Source organism: Aplidium turbinatum, chromosome 18, assembly GCF_918807975.1.
Source record: "Aplidium turbinatum chromosome 18, kaAplTurb1.1, whole genome shotgun sequence".
NCBI lineage: Eukaryota > Metazoa > Chordata > Ascidiacea > Aplousobranchia > Polyclinidae > Aplidium > Aplidium turbinatum.
The window spans coordinates 1,111,800-1,126,071 of record NC_137489.1 but is presented as its reverse complement, the minus strand read 5'-3'; positions in this window follow the sequence as shown (position 1 = coordinate 1,126,071).

Here is a 14,272-nt window from a genome sequence, read left to right as displayed (position 1 = left end):
TTTTGGCCAGCGCGACTCATCCGAATTACCGGCTTTCGCGTTGGTTGGAATGGTTACCTGGAATACAAGCGAAAGAAGTTCGCCAAATGGTGATCACTCATATCGTGAGCAGTATCGAGAACGAGGGATCAGAGAGAGAGAAAGCAAAAAATCAATGAATGTCATCGCCGAGGTTGAAGATACTTTATTTCAAGAGCTCTATGCCCCTGAAAAGAGCGATTTTGTTGCAATGGACTTCGTTAAAAGATTTATATACGCTAAACCATCACAGCACGCTTGGAACAGTGATACCTTTCCGAGTGAACGTTTTAAAGGCTTGCTTTTGAAATACAACACACCAATACCATCCAGCGCTGCTGTGGAACATATGTTTTCACTTGGAAAAGACATTATGCGTCCCAAACGCAGCAGATTGTCAGACAAACGTTTTGAAATGCTTGTGTTTCTACAAGGAAATAACTAATAGGCTAAGCAGCTAATTACAATACAGTTTCAAAACATAATATCTGCTCTTTATTCATAGGTATTTTTACCCTAAACTTGGTTGAAATACTTCCGTTTTGTGAGACCCTGGCTAAAATAGCGCTTGAAATGCGGCTGACGCCGTCAATTTCTTTGAGAGCTGACGCCGGGCCCGGATTTAGGGAGGCAGAGGGTGGAGGTACCCCGGGTCCCCCAACTTTTAAAGGGCCCCCCTATGTGGAAAAAATATGATTTTATTTTATTAGTACTTTTTTCTTTGAGCCTTTGAAGCTTCTACAAAATGCTGTGCAATGCAGTGCTGGATTAATGCTACTGTAGAGGTAGAGGTGATTTTTCGCGCCGTAGGCGCGAACAATTTTTGGCGAGGGGGCCCCTCGATCTAAAAGTGCCCCGGGCCCCCAATCAGCTAAATCCAGCCCTGGCTGACGCAGTACTTTACGCCGTAAAGTTTTTTGGCAATTCGTGCTGACGCTGACGTCGTCAATTTATTTCATTGACGCGTACAACACTGTCATAGAGGAAAGTGGCAACGTGCTGTAGAAATTTCACTGTGAGGCGACAATGTTCCTCAGACAAAAAGCAAAGAGTAATTTTTTGAATGATGCTTCTCAATCTTTTGCATTTATGCTGAAATATTAAGTTACATGAATGTCACCTATAAGCTATATCAGATAGCTCGATGACAGAATAGTCAGTGTCATCGGCTGTAGTGCTAGTAGCCTAAGTCTGGGTTCGATTCCATGCAGGATCATACTAAAGTGGATAAAACGGAACCAATTATGTTCTTGCATAAACCAATAGGAAAACTTCTGGTAATCATGCGGTTACCTGGAAGACAAGCTTGCGAATTTTGTTTTATAATTATATTGGACTTTTGGTGGTTTTATGCCTGGATGATTGTCGTAGTAAAAGTACAATTGATAAATAGCTCAAACTGGAATTAATTAAAATAAATTACTTCATCGAAACAAGGAATACACTAATTAGCCTACTAATTTAGAATTTTGGCCAAAAGACAGAGTTTTTCCATTGCTGTTTGTTTGTCGTAGCCTAGCCTACAGGCTTACACCCGGTGCTTGAAGCTTTAGATTAAGTTGCCGGAACAAGCAAGCCTGTCTTCGTGTCCACCTTAGGCCATCCATCCATCCGTGTCCACCTCCAGGACACTAGGCATGCCTAAGTGTCCTGCCAAAGACACAGCCGCATGCTCTTAAGAGGTGTCGAATTGGAGCTCTTTCGAGTGCTGCACCAGTGCTCTCACCACTCGGCTACGTAGCCGGTGTCAATGCTGAGCTCACGTTTCGCTTCCCAGTTGTTGAAATGGAAAGCTGTCGTCACTGTTTTAGTTTTGGTGACGTTCAGTCTCCATCACTGGAAGTACCGTATGCGAAAGTGTCGACGTATCCTGGTTTACGGTCCCTTCTGATGTTTCCCAACGGTTTGATAGATATAGAATGGCCTAATCATTGGCATAGCCCTATTTAGCGTATTTAGAATGTCTTGGGTGTTGTAGATGTCAAAAAGGTAGGAGATCCAGGCATGGGCGTAGGGAAAAGTTAGTTTTTGGGAGTGCGAAAAATTCTTGCCCAAATATATTTAATTGAGCTAAAACATTTTTGCGACAAACCATAGACCACCTGATTAATAATATTCTACACTACTCCCAATAGTCTGGTAATTCAATGCATTTTAAATTTTTAATTATTCATAATTATTAATTTTAAATCATATATTTTAAATTATGTAATTCTGGTGATTAAATGTAATTTGTCAACTACCAGTATCGACAAATCATGCAAAAGCACAAAATAAAACAAATAACTCCATACAGAAACAGCATTTGACACCAATTAGATAATATTAGGCCTACATGTAGCTTACTTCAAAAATTTTTTTTATAAATTTTTTGAAGTAGACTATATACAGTAATTTATAAATTTTATAAATAAATTTTTTTATAAATTTTAACAAGTTCTAAAATTGTAACAAGATCCAAAATTTTAAAAAGTTAAAATTTATTTCTAAAATTTTATAAACTAAACTTGTAGACTACATTTTATGCTGAGCATTTTGATATTGTAAGTTATGTGTTAAAAGCGTCAGTTGCAATATTGGAGCACATTGGATTGAGATATAGGCTACCTTTCATAACATTTGTAAACATTTGAATATTTTCTGCCAAAATTTTTCAAACTCAACAAATGACACATTTATTTCTAAACTCTCACAACTTAAATCCTACTTAATTTCAGTGTATGTTATTAATTTTAGATGCATTAAATTCAACATAAAAATATAATCTTGATTTGAAATTTTTTACCTCAAACATTCAATTGTTGCAGTTGGACAATCAGGAGTATTTTTACAGCGCATTTCATCAGTTCCATTAGGACAGTCGTTAGAGCCATCACATATTTGATGAACATCGATACATTTGGTTCCTAGCGCACATGGAATTTTGTTTTGAGAGCAATTGTTATCACCAAGCAAAGGATCGCAAATCTCGCTGGTAAATTGTCTCTCGCATAAACATTCATCCGATAAGTCAGCGCAATCAAACACAGTATCACACACTTGCTGACGTTGTATAATTGTTCCATCAAGACAAGGCCAGCATTTGGAAATGTTTAAGATTGGTTTCCCATCTTCATTGAACGTATAACAATCGTCTTCATTGTTGAAACAGATTGGAACTCTTTTATCGAGTTTGCTTGACGTTGGCAGCATAGATTGTTGTGGAACAATGCATCGATACGGAACTGCTGTGGAATTGTAAATTCGATAGTCGGATCCGTCGGTAGGAATACCATTGCACTTGAAACCAAACCCAATTTGTTTTTCATCTGATCCATCACGACAATCAGCAACCCCATTACATGAAGAAGTTATAAACAAACATAAAAGCTCCTTATTATCGCACTGAAGATAGTTGCGCCTGGCTGGGTCAGGACAATTTTCTTCATCGAAACAGTTGAAACAGTTTGCGAAACCATCACATCTCTGTTCTTCTGTGAAATATTGATTGCGATAATGACATGAATTGTTGAAGGGACTTCTATAAGAAGTACCGCACCCATATTCATCTGCCCCGTCCTCACATTCGTAATTTCCCGAACATTCCAAGTGGTCCGGAATGATTTGTCCACTGTAGCATTGATACCCACCAATAGTTACTATCATATTAACCAACACCAAACAACCAGTTAATAACTCAAACATGATTATTCTAATCATAATCGCTCTAAAAATAAAGGAAACACATACCAAACAGCGTTGAAACGGAGGGTCCATGGGGCATTTTAAACCCGGGCCCAGGATGGCTTTAAGGGCCCGGGACCCTACAAGTGGCCCAGAAGCTTGAGAAACTCCTTTTTCTTAAAAGTGTTTTGATTTGGAGGCTGAAAATCTCATTAGTACCGGGCCCAAAATATCCTCTCAATGGGGCTCCCAACTTGTGGTACTTGTGCCATTAGTGGTTCGAAAAGCTTTTTTAGGTGGTACCGCGAGTAACTTTAATTAAAAAAAATACTTTTACAGTTGTCTACTTTACTTATTGGGTTTTATTTCCAAGTCAATAAATTTACCTTAACCTTTTCTATTGTCATTGTTTGGCAACATTACAATCTTCAAAATATAAGTCTTTCAACAGGGAACACAGTTGCTTTGGAAAGTAGAACGACGCTGTGGGAGTTAATCAAAATGTGACGTCTCCAATATTTTTATAGAAACAACGCATTTTCGAATAGTATAAGAAGAAAAAAACAATTAATTAATTTAGGTAGAATAATACTTAAACTGTTTTATTTTGCAAAAAAATAACTAATAATTTGATGGCCTCTTACCCAGCCCCTGTAGTCTTTCTGGACGAGCCGCTAGTGCCTGTCAGGCATTTTGAAAGCTTTCACATATTTTAATCGGTCATTTCAAGGACAAAACTGCACTGTCAGTGACTTTGTTTAAATCAAAGAGCCTTTCTTCAAAAGTTAGACCTATAGAAGAAAAATGTGGAAAGCTTGAAGCATCTTTCAGCTGTTGATGCTGGTATCAGTGATGAGTTTTCCAGGAATTTTCTTCATCTCCCATGACTTTTTGTTAAATTGTTGCATTACATTCGAGTTATGATAAGTTGTGCCTATATCACCAATTCTTTCTTAGATGATCCTGCCCCTTACATATTAGTACTGGGAGTAAGAGGAACCGATATAAATTCAGAAGGACCAGACAGCAAAGGAAAACTACAAATAATGTTTTCCAATAAACTTAATCCTCTGTCTACCGTGGGTTCCAATGGACCCCAAAACAAATTTCGCTCTACGATTTCTCAGGACATATAACAGATGCAATATTGATATAGGCCTACCTTGACTTTTTACAGCTTTGCTTGATCTTTAGAACAATGTAATAATTATTGATCTCAAACAAAAGTTGGTAGCATAGAAAAAGTAATAGCATCTTGTACCGTGGGGTCCAATGGACTTCAAGCCTGCTGCATTCGAAGTAATCTTGTACTACAACAGCACTAAAAGTGGAGTCGACTCTATTGACACAATGGTTAGGAAATACACTTCCCAACGAATAACGAGAAGATGGCCAAGGGTTCTATTTTACAATATGATCGATGTCACTGCTGTCAATGCTTTTGTGATATGGCATCAATTGCAAGGCGACAAAAGCAGCACAACATTCAGCATGAAGGAGAAGAAAATTTAGATTCAACTAGGAAAAGAGCTTGCTGGATTACCAGCTTCGACTTCAATATCAACAAGACTTCTAAATCCGCAACAAAATAAAAGAAACAGCTGTTGAAGATCAGGCGCCAAAATCAAAGAAGGCTAGATGCTATCTTTGCGAAAGCACAAACACTAAAAATGCAGACAATTCTGTACTATTTGCAAACTCAACGTTTGCCAAGAACATTCGCAAATCATTTGTATCATAACGAATGCGATAATATATAAATTCACAATATTTCTTGTGAACTAATATGTAGGCCTAATATGCGTTTTTTTAGCTAAATCTTTCAACAGTTTGACCATTGCTCAAGAATAGACCAATTCCTTATCAGTTTGGTTTGTGCATGGGCTAGTGTATGACTTGTTTGTTAAATTTCGAGCATTTTTGGTTTTTCTACAATGTTTATAAGTTATGATTTTTGTAGTCTGTTACGTCCTTTCCTATTGAGCTTTAATTTCATCATCAGAGCTGATTTTTTTTTTGTCCAACACAAGTCCTTCGAAGTTTGGGGTCCAATGAAAACTTGCATATTTTTTTTTCGGTAGACAGAGGGTTAAGGCTCATTGTGGCCACTTCATACTCGACGCTAACTTCCCACTGTACCACAGCTACTAGTTTTCCCTTCTACGAAGAAATGCGAGAAGGGTTTTCAGTCATGGTGAACATCAAGCAAAACCGACTAGATGTGCGCAGGTCATAACTTTGTATGCCTGTTAGTTACGCAACGCATCCGCCTATTGACTACGTTTCCGTCAAATTAGTGCAAGAGTTGGTACGCGCTGAACATACGAGATGCTGTGAAGGTTTGGAACTCTTGCATTAGAGTTAGTTTATTCTGGAACACCTGACGGCAGGGCGGGGTTTAGACATAGAGAGGTCCTTGGTTGTTTCCCCTTTTAGGGCCTTTATAACCTCCACCATAATTGCCATAGCAGTGACGTTCGGTGGCTTAAACCGTTGGGAAAGCAACTTGGAAATATGCTGCAGCAAGGTAGTAGGCACGAAGGGCGTAACCGTCGGGCGAAGCCCGAAGGTGTGTTGCCGAAGGCAACACTTCCAGCGGGGGGTCTGGGGGGCCTCCCCCATAAATTTTTGAAAAACACTTCCAATTTGGTGCGCTCTGAGAGCAATTCCAAAACAAATCAAAAATAAAAATCTGTCAAATTGTGCTTCGCCTATGTCGTGATCATACATCCATTTAATGTTTAGAAGTCATGAACAATCTTAATTTTAATGTTGCAGGACCAAAATCCAGTGTTAGACATGGAATAATAGTTGTCTAAATATTTTATTCGTCATGAATGTTCATTCTCAGATCTTCAGTTAGGCCTACACTACAAAAACTAACACTTAGGCCTAAACATTACAACCGCAAGCTATTTGTACAAAAAGCTGGATAAGTTTGCCTCCTGCGTATGGAAGCTTAACAAACTAAATATTGCATCCGCACCTGAACGTTCATTGGCGAAGTAACGTTATATCAATGCTGTAAAAAGGGCAAAGGCATGACTATGAAAGCTAGTAGGCTAAAGTACATGGCGAGGAGACATCAAAAAACAGCAACAATTATTTCGGCATTATGATGCTGTGCTCTGTACCGTGACGAGTTAGTCTAGCCGCTCTAGCGAATGTTCGCATTGACGTCCTGGGAAAGCAAAACTAACCATACCATAACACATCTGATTGGCTAAGCAGCTGGTGACGTTTTGCAAAACGAGTGAGGATTGGATAAAACGAAGGCGTTTTTTGACATTTTTGAATCTGGGAAAGCAAGTTTGATATAGTTGCTTACCTGGAGCCTAAGTGATTGTTTCTGATAAAAGCGTTTGCGTTAATTGGCATTTATAGGCAAGACATGCGGTTTGGTGAGGACTTAGACTACTCACAAGCGTTACGAGTACTTCTAGTCACGAATACAGTAATTTTCAAGTTAAAATAGACGTGATAAAAATAATAAGAAGTTAAACCTAGAATTCAGTCATTATATTTTGCATAGTTTTCGCTCAGGTAAGCACTGCTTTCCTTGCTTTCTCTCACCGATCGTCACTGTGCCATAGTAACAAGTATTTCAAACAAACAACCACTGATATCATAGTAAATTAGTGATAAAGACGTAGGCTACCCACACAAATGATGAAATTAACCAATGTTTGCAATTGGATGCATGACCAAGTGTGTTCTGATTGCGTTGACTACCCACAGTACATTCTAGCAGCTCATTAGTCTCTTCTGTCTTTTAAAAGGTTGTTTTAATCATTTATTCTGACATTAGACAAAATGTTTGCTTCCCCAAAAGCAATTCCTTTTCCTGCAATTCCTCATGTTGTGATTTTTAAGAAGATTTTCTTATGGGAGGTAAATTAATCTGAATTTCCTCACCTGATAATTGTTAATTTTCTTTCTCTGGTCCTTGCTGGCACTATACTTTCAAGTCTAGTTTTCATGCTTAAAATTGGAACCTAAAATAAAAATATCCTGAAAAAAATAACTTGTTGTTGTTGAAATACTTGTTGTATTTTTAAATCAAATAGAAACATAGGCTAGCATTACGATTAAACATGAATGTGATCAATTACATCATATGCACATTTTGCATAGCCTGCGTAACTACCAAAACATAACATACTGTTCTATATGACTCTTCCGGTTTGAACATTATGCTAAGATATAAGCAGACCGGCAGCTTTCTACTAGCCTACTTTGAGCTTTGGCTCATAAAAAGGCGCAAATTTGTCCACGACTATTGGAGATGTGCTAAAATAACAATTTGTTAAAAATTAATAATTATTTTATAGACCTTGGAGCAATGACAAACAATAACTATACACAAACTATCTCGAACCGTTGTTTTTTGGAGTTACAAAGCAGAACATTTATTCGCAAAAAAATGAACTGTCTGTCGCAGTATGCAAGTTACTGTAGCCTAGCCTACATTGCATGTCAAGTAGAAAGTTTCTCACTGTCCGAAACTACAATGTCTAGCGTTTCCTTTTCAGGCGCTTGTTATTCGTATAACGTGGTCACTGGTCAACCTATGTGCGTTGAGGTATTTATTGCTAGAAGGAACCAGAGAAAAGAAAAAATAATTAAAAGACTTTTTCTTTGTTGGGCGAGTGTGACTCAAAACAACAGCGAAATTTTTATCAGAGATATAAAATTTGTTTGTCATTGGCAATTGGTAAATAGGCTACAGTCATCCTCGCGTAATCGGGTTTTATGGGATCAAGAAAAAATAGCGCAATGAAGATTGTGAGCTCATTGAGCAAATACAGCACAAACAAGTTTATTTATAACACGAATCATTTTAATCACAAAATTAAAAAATTAGTTTCCATCTGTTGATAGCTAAATCATCTTCAGTTAAGCTGAAAGCAAAAAACACAAATGAAATATAACACAACAGGTCACATTTTTAGCTGTTTTTGCACACCTCTAGTAGGCTACTCTGAAGGTTGTGGACAAATTCGCACGTGGTAGCCGACATGAGACAAAGCTTTAGGCTTACAGAAGATCACATTTTGTTTGTCGGCTGCATAGCCGAGTAGTGAGAGCCCTGTAACGGCAATCGAAAGGGCGCCGGTTTGACACCGCTCAATAGAATGCAGCAGTGTATTTAGCAGGACACTTTACACTATCTTAGTAGCCTACGAGCTGTTTTCGTACGTGAAATGTAGGCTACGTCACGGGCTATCTTAGTCCCGTGCTAATTAATCGCTAATAAAAGGGGCTATGAAAATCACAGAGTCAAAATATTTTACAAGATAATAGCCATGTGTATTGTGCGTATAGAAATTAAATTTTTACCCAAACAATTCATTAAAATAAAGTGTTTGAGATTAAAAAATGTCAGAAAGTTGGTTTTTATTCTAATTTCCCGAAAATAGCTTCAAAATTGAAATTTTTGAATTATAACATAGAGTAATGCGAAACTAAACAAATAATTCCTTTTACTCATAAATATAAAATATTTTTGGGCGTATTTACATTTCAAAGTAATTGCACTAACGTTTATATTGCACTAACATTAACATATAGCCTATATATAAAGATGAAGAAATAAAACAGAGTAACCTTAGCGGGTTTAACATCCTTTTTTTACACACAAAAATATTGTTTGTCAAATGCCTGTAGTTTACACCACTTGTGATGTGTTTCCCACCGCATAATTTACTCGTAATCATTCCTGTATCATCTGTTCAGTTTATGCTTTTCAGTCCAGAGTGTCGTTCAGTTGTAGTGCAAAGTCAAATTTATCTTACGATTTTTCATTTTATGTATATTGCAGATTTAATTCCTGATGAGGACACACGTACGTGTCGAAATCGTTTGAGTTTATTTTAATTATTTTTTGCGTGTTATATTTTTTGCGCGTAAAAAAGTATGTTAAACCGGCTAAGGTTACTTTGTTTTATTTCTCTATGGTCCAACAAAGCAAACTCTCTACCAAAGCTTTAACATAAAGGCCTATATAACTAGCATTGCACGAAAATGTCTAGCCACCTGAGACGAAATGCTTATTGTGAAGGGTAGGAAGATAGAAAAATGACCAGTGTAGGTTTAGAAAATTTGCAAAGAATAAAAATTAAAAGTCAAGAAATGTCACATTTCTAGCATATTTCCTTCTGAGAAATATTTCATTACGAGAGTGGGGCGTCCTCATAAAACCCTGTTTCGCTACAGATAGGATTAAAGGCATGCCTGAAGGACACATTGGTTTCCTTGTCTTCCAATCCACTTAATCTAAATCTTCAACCATCAGGTGTAAGCCTGGATACGACAAACAAACAGTTTGTCTCATGGAATACCGTCCTTTATCAAAATATATTATATGCAAACAAAACAATTTAGATGGTCTTTCCAAATCTAGAATCAATCATTCGGCTATTTTTTTATTTTAATGGTTACCAAGCTGCCAGGGAAAAAGGTTCTGTTCAATACTTGAAAGAATGAAAAATGAATTTAGATTCACTTCTTCTTCTTTTTGGTTTGAACGTATTGTTGCGTTTACCACTCTGAGGGTCAAGAGGCTCTGCCTTTTGCCGCCCTTGAGGCTTGAGCACTGGCGGTGACTAGGTCTAGTTGTTTGATTGGGTGTCGAGCAGCCATGATTGTTTATTCAGTTATTTGGCGCAGTTTCTGATGGTGTGCTTGATTGACGCCAGTGTGCAGGCGATTAAACATCCATCAGGGCCTCGCTATCTAAATCCGGCCCTGACTGTTTGTAGAGCAACAATAAATAAACCTTGACATTATTTTTATTACTACAACTACGAGATGCCAGTACGGTACCAAAAACGGACACCTTGGAAAAGAATTGAACTGAGAAGTATAAGCTGCCAGAATAAGACAAAAGATTTGTCGACGTTGTAAAAAGCAAACATGTGGAAATTGCGGAAATAGCAGCTGGAAAGTTTTAGAATATGAAAAGTGCTGACTTTACTATTTTGGTGGCAAACATGTTACGGAACATTGGTAGGCTATCATTTTATGACGTATTTGACGTGCAGCTAACTGTGGCTTGTTTAGAAAAAAATGCAGATTGTAGAAAAAATTTAAACCATTCAGCTGTTTGTAATGTACGTAGGTATTTTCAGTTACTACCTACACGTTTATATTGTTAATGCTCCACCTGGGTGCTTTCAAATTGGGTTCAGATATTTTCCGCATTCCAACTATTTTGCATTTGTTAATGACCTTTCATTTAGCGTTTTCAAAGTAGCCTACTTTGTTGTGTTAGCGGTTTTGATAAAAACCCTTCACTTCACACACCAGCTCAGTGGCTGAGTGGTTTCGCCTTTGGCTCTAGTTCTGGTAGATTTGAGATCAATTCCAGATCGGGTCAAACCGAAGACTTACGGTAGCCTACCGATTGTGTTCTTGCTTGCATAACGCAGTGAGGATAAGTTTGGTAATAATGTGTCGACATCCTAATCTGATATAAAATGAAAAATGAGCTCTGCCGTTACTCATTAAAAGCCTTTAGTTGTTGTACTGTAGAGCGACACTAAATAAAATTATAATATTATTAGTAAAATGCTTCATTTTAGGTTTGCAAATGGAGCGGAAGCTTCAAGGTTGGTCTAAGTTGTAATGAGGCAAAACTTTAGGTGCAGTTTTGTTGTCTCCAGCTTCTAAAGAACATTCCAATTAGCTTAGGGTTGCCATACGTCATGATTTTCTCTGACATGCCAGGGGATTAAGCGTTCAAATCTGCGTCAATGACACTTACGTTAGGCAACAGTTGGTACAAGTGTGTAATGTTGATAACGTAATCGTGGCTCATGCTGATGGCCAAATCATTCTGAATTTTCCAAGAAGTATTTGTCGTCCTGGCCAGAATGCACATACCTGGTAGTAACACTCTTCACATGACAGGTATATCAACATTGACAAGCACTGGACACAAAGCTTGAACCACTTGTCGCCTTAATTGTGTAGAAGCCTAACTGAGACAAGGTTGGGCGCACGCGTATTGATAAAATGGTGAGCGCCTCGGTACGATACCCGAAAGGTCGCTGGTTCGACACCCCTCAAGAACACGTGGCTTTGTCATTGACAAGCACTTAAAGGCATGGCCACGAAAACTGACTTCCTCGCCTTCCGGTTTTCATTTCCAGAAATTTGAAAATCTATCTCAATACGAAAACGAAGACCAGACGGTAGGATTAAGCCGAATGTGTTGCCAGCAAAGTACGACGAAGATTCAATGCGTTTGAATAATTCTTTATGCGAAACAGAAAAAGAAAATTTGTATCCAAATAAGGTTTTAAAAATTTTCGTGCTTGACAACATCTGAGCAATAATAAAGTGATTGCAAAAGACTAGAGTACACATTTCATATTTTACATCGCATTCTACAATCTTCGGTGTTTCACTTTCATTTCGAAACATAATAAACGAAGTTTATAAAACAATTTCTTTGATCAATTTCGGTGATCGATAAAAATTCATACAATAAAATCCATACGCTGATAGCTTTGTGACAGCTCAAGAAATTGTTAAGCGTGGAAGGTCATTTTTAAAAGACGGAGATTACGGCACTTAACTTATATAAAGAATCGTTTCTTAAGATACCAGAGAAACTGCTGTGTTCTGATCTATATTTACAGAAATACCACTAGATGCGTAGACTATATTACATTTTGTGGTTCTTTGCTGGTCATATCTGCTGAAAGATATAGCAAAATGGCTTTTAAGTTACACAACGTTGCCGACCCCCGGACTCTAAAGGTATAAATCAAACAACATGTCCCAAAAATATTTAAAGAAAACAACAAAATCACAAGACAACCAAACCGTGCATGCAAAATAGCAAACTACAAAAATATATCTAGTGACTCTGCAATAAGACAACACCTGCTGATAGGAAAAAATGTGCTTTGAACTTTTTACTCCAAATATTTTCGAATTTTGCTTTTGGCCGTTCCTCGTTCCACCTCGCAGCACTGGCAGCAATCTTTATAAAAACTTTCGACCCAGTCTTTTGCCACCAAAAATAATTTGTTTATGCCTTTAAGCTCTTTCGTTAATTTGAATTACTTTGATTAGTCACATTTTACATTTCGTTTTTCTTCTTTTCCTTCTACCATACATAGGCTACGTCAGGGCATTTAAGTTTTTAGTTTATTTCCTGAAAAGAGTCAGACTGAAAAAGTAAGCTATTGCCCACCCCTGTCGGTGTATAACATACAGCACTGCGCAAAACATTTAAAGAGAAAAACATAAAGGTACTTAGATCGCGCAGATTCGATTTCCATGAACCGTTCTGGTTCGTCCTTCCATTCTTGTGAACGTAAGATAAGCAGAAAAACTCAAATCGAAACGAATTACATCAGAAATTTCATTGAAACGCAATTGCGTCCAACATAAAACCTATATATTAGAAGTTAACCGAGATCAGTGATCTTGTTAGGGTTAGGGTTAGCGTCCAACATGAGCTAAGTTCCTGCATTTGGTGAACGTGTGGTTCTACTGTGGCAGATTGTTCAGTGCGCTTGCATAAACAACTGAATGCAGAATGAAGACAATGCGCATATTTATCTGATTTCACCGAAGGCTTTTGATGATAAACACATAAAATGAAGCTGCTTCCTAATTTCGGTTCAAATCAATCACCACAAACTTACTGTATACACGAAAATACTGTAGATATTTTGCGCTAAACGTTGTTAATGATTTGGGGTAATCCTAAGCTGGTTGTGGTAAAGGTGAGTCCCATACTTGATCCAAGCATCGGGAGATGAGATGATAAGGTTCTCATTCTACTAAGCCTTTGGCACTAAGGAGAGTAGGGTGGCCAGTTCCTTTCTCTCGGCCGCTTTTCCTTCAGCAACTATGCCCACCCAATTTATTACACCCTGGGTAGAGGTGAGCAGTACTTTTCAATAACCAACTTAAGCCGAGTGTCGAACCAGGATTGCAAGAAAGAAAAGCGAACGCCATCGCTGCGCCATTCCCATCCCATCCTTAAGCCGGTACTTTGCCTTAAAAAGGCTGTCGATGTTTATATATTGTAACAATAAATAGTAAATGACTACAGAACATACAATCTCGAGCCAATAATAAAACATGCAGGCTATACAAAATATCAATATTACGTCATAAAACGTTCTTTATCAAGCATATTATGTTTTAGTTTAATAGAGAAAGAAAAGAAAGGGTGATCAACATGTTCATGTGATTTGTTGCTCATGAACTTTGCCTTTGCTGCATTTGGACGCGAATCAATGACGGAATCTCCTTTATCTTTCTTGTTAGAAACGACGAGTATATCCACGGGTTCACTGCGCTGTTGATCGGGATGAGAAAGATGGCAGTTATCGGGTACGCCATGACTGGTAATTCAATTCCACCAAACGACAAGAAGCACATAAAGCAAATAGGAATCCAACACAAGAAGTCGGTGATTATAATGCGAATGATTGTTCCCGATAAGTCTTTGCTTCTTTTAGCTTGTGCTTGACTGACGGTGTTGACATTGCCTTCTGTAATAACAATAATTATCAAAGATTGAATATTGTACTTCGAGTATGAATGTAGATTAAACAACATGTAA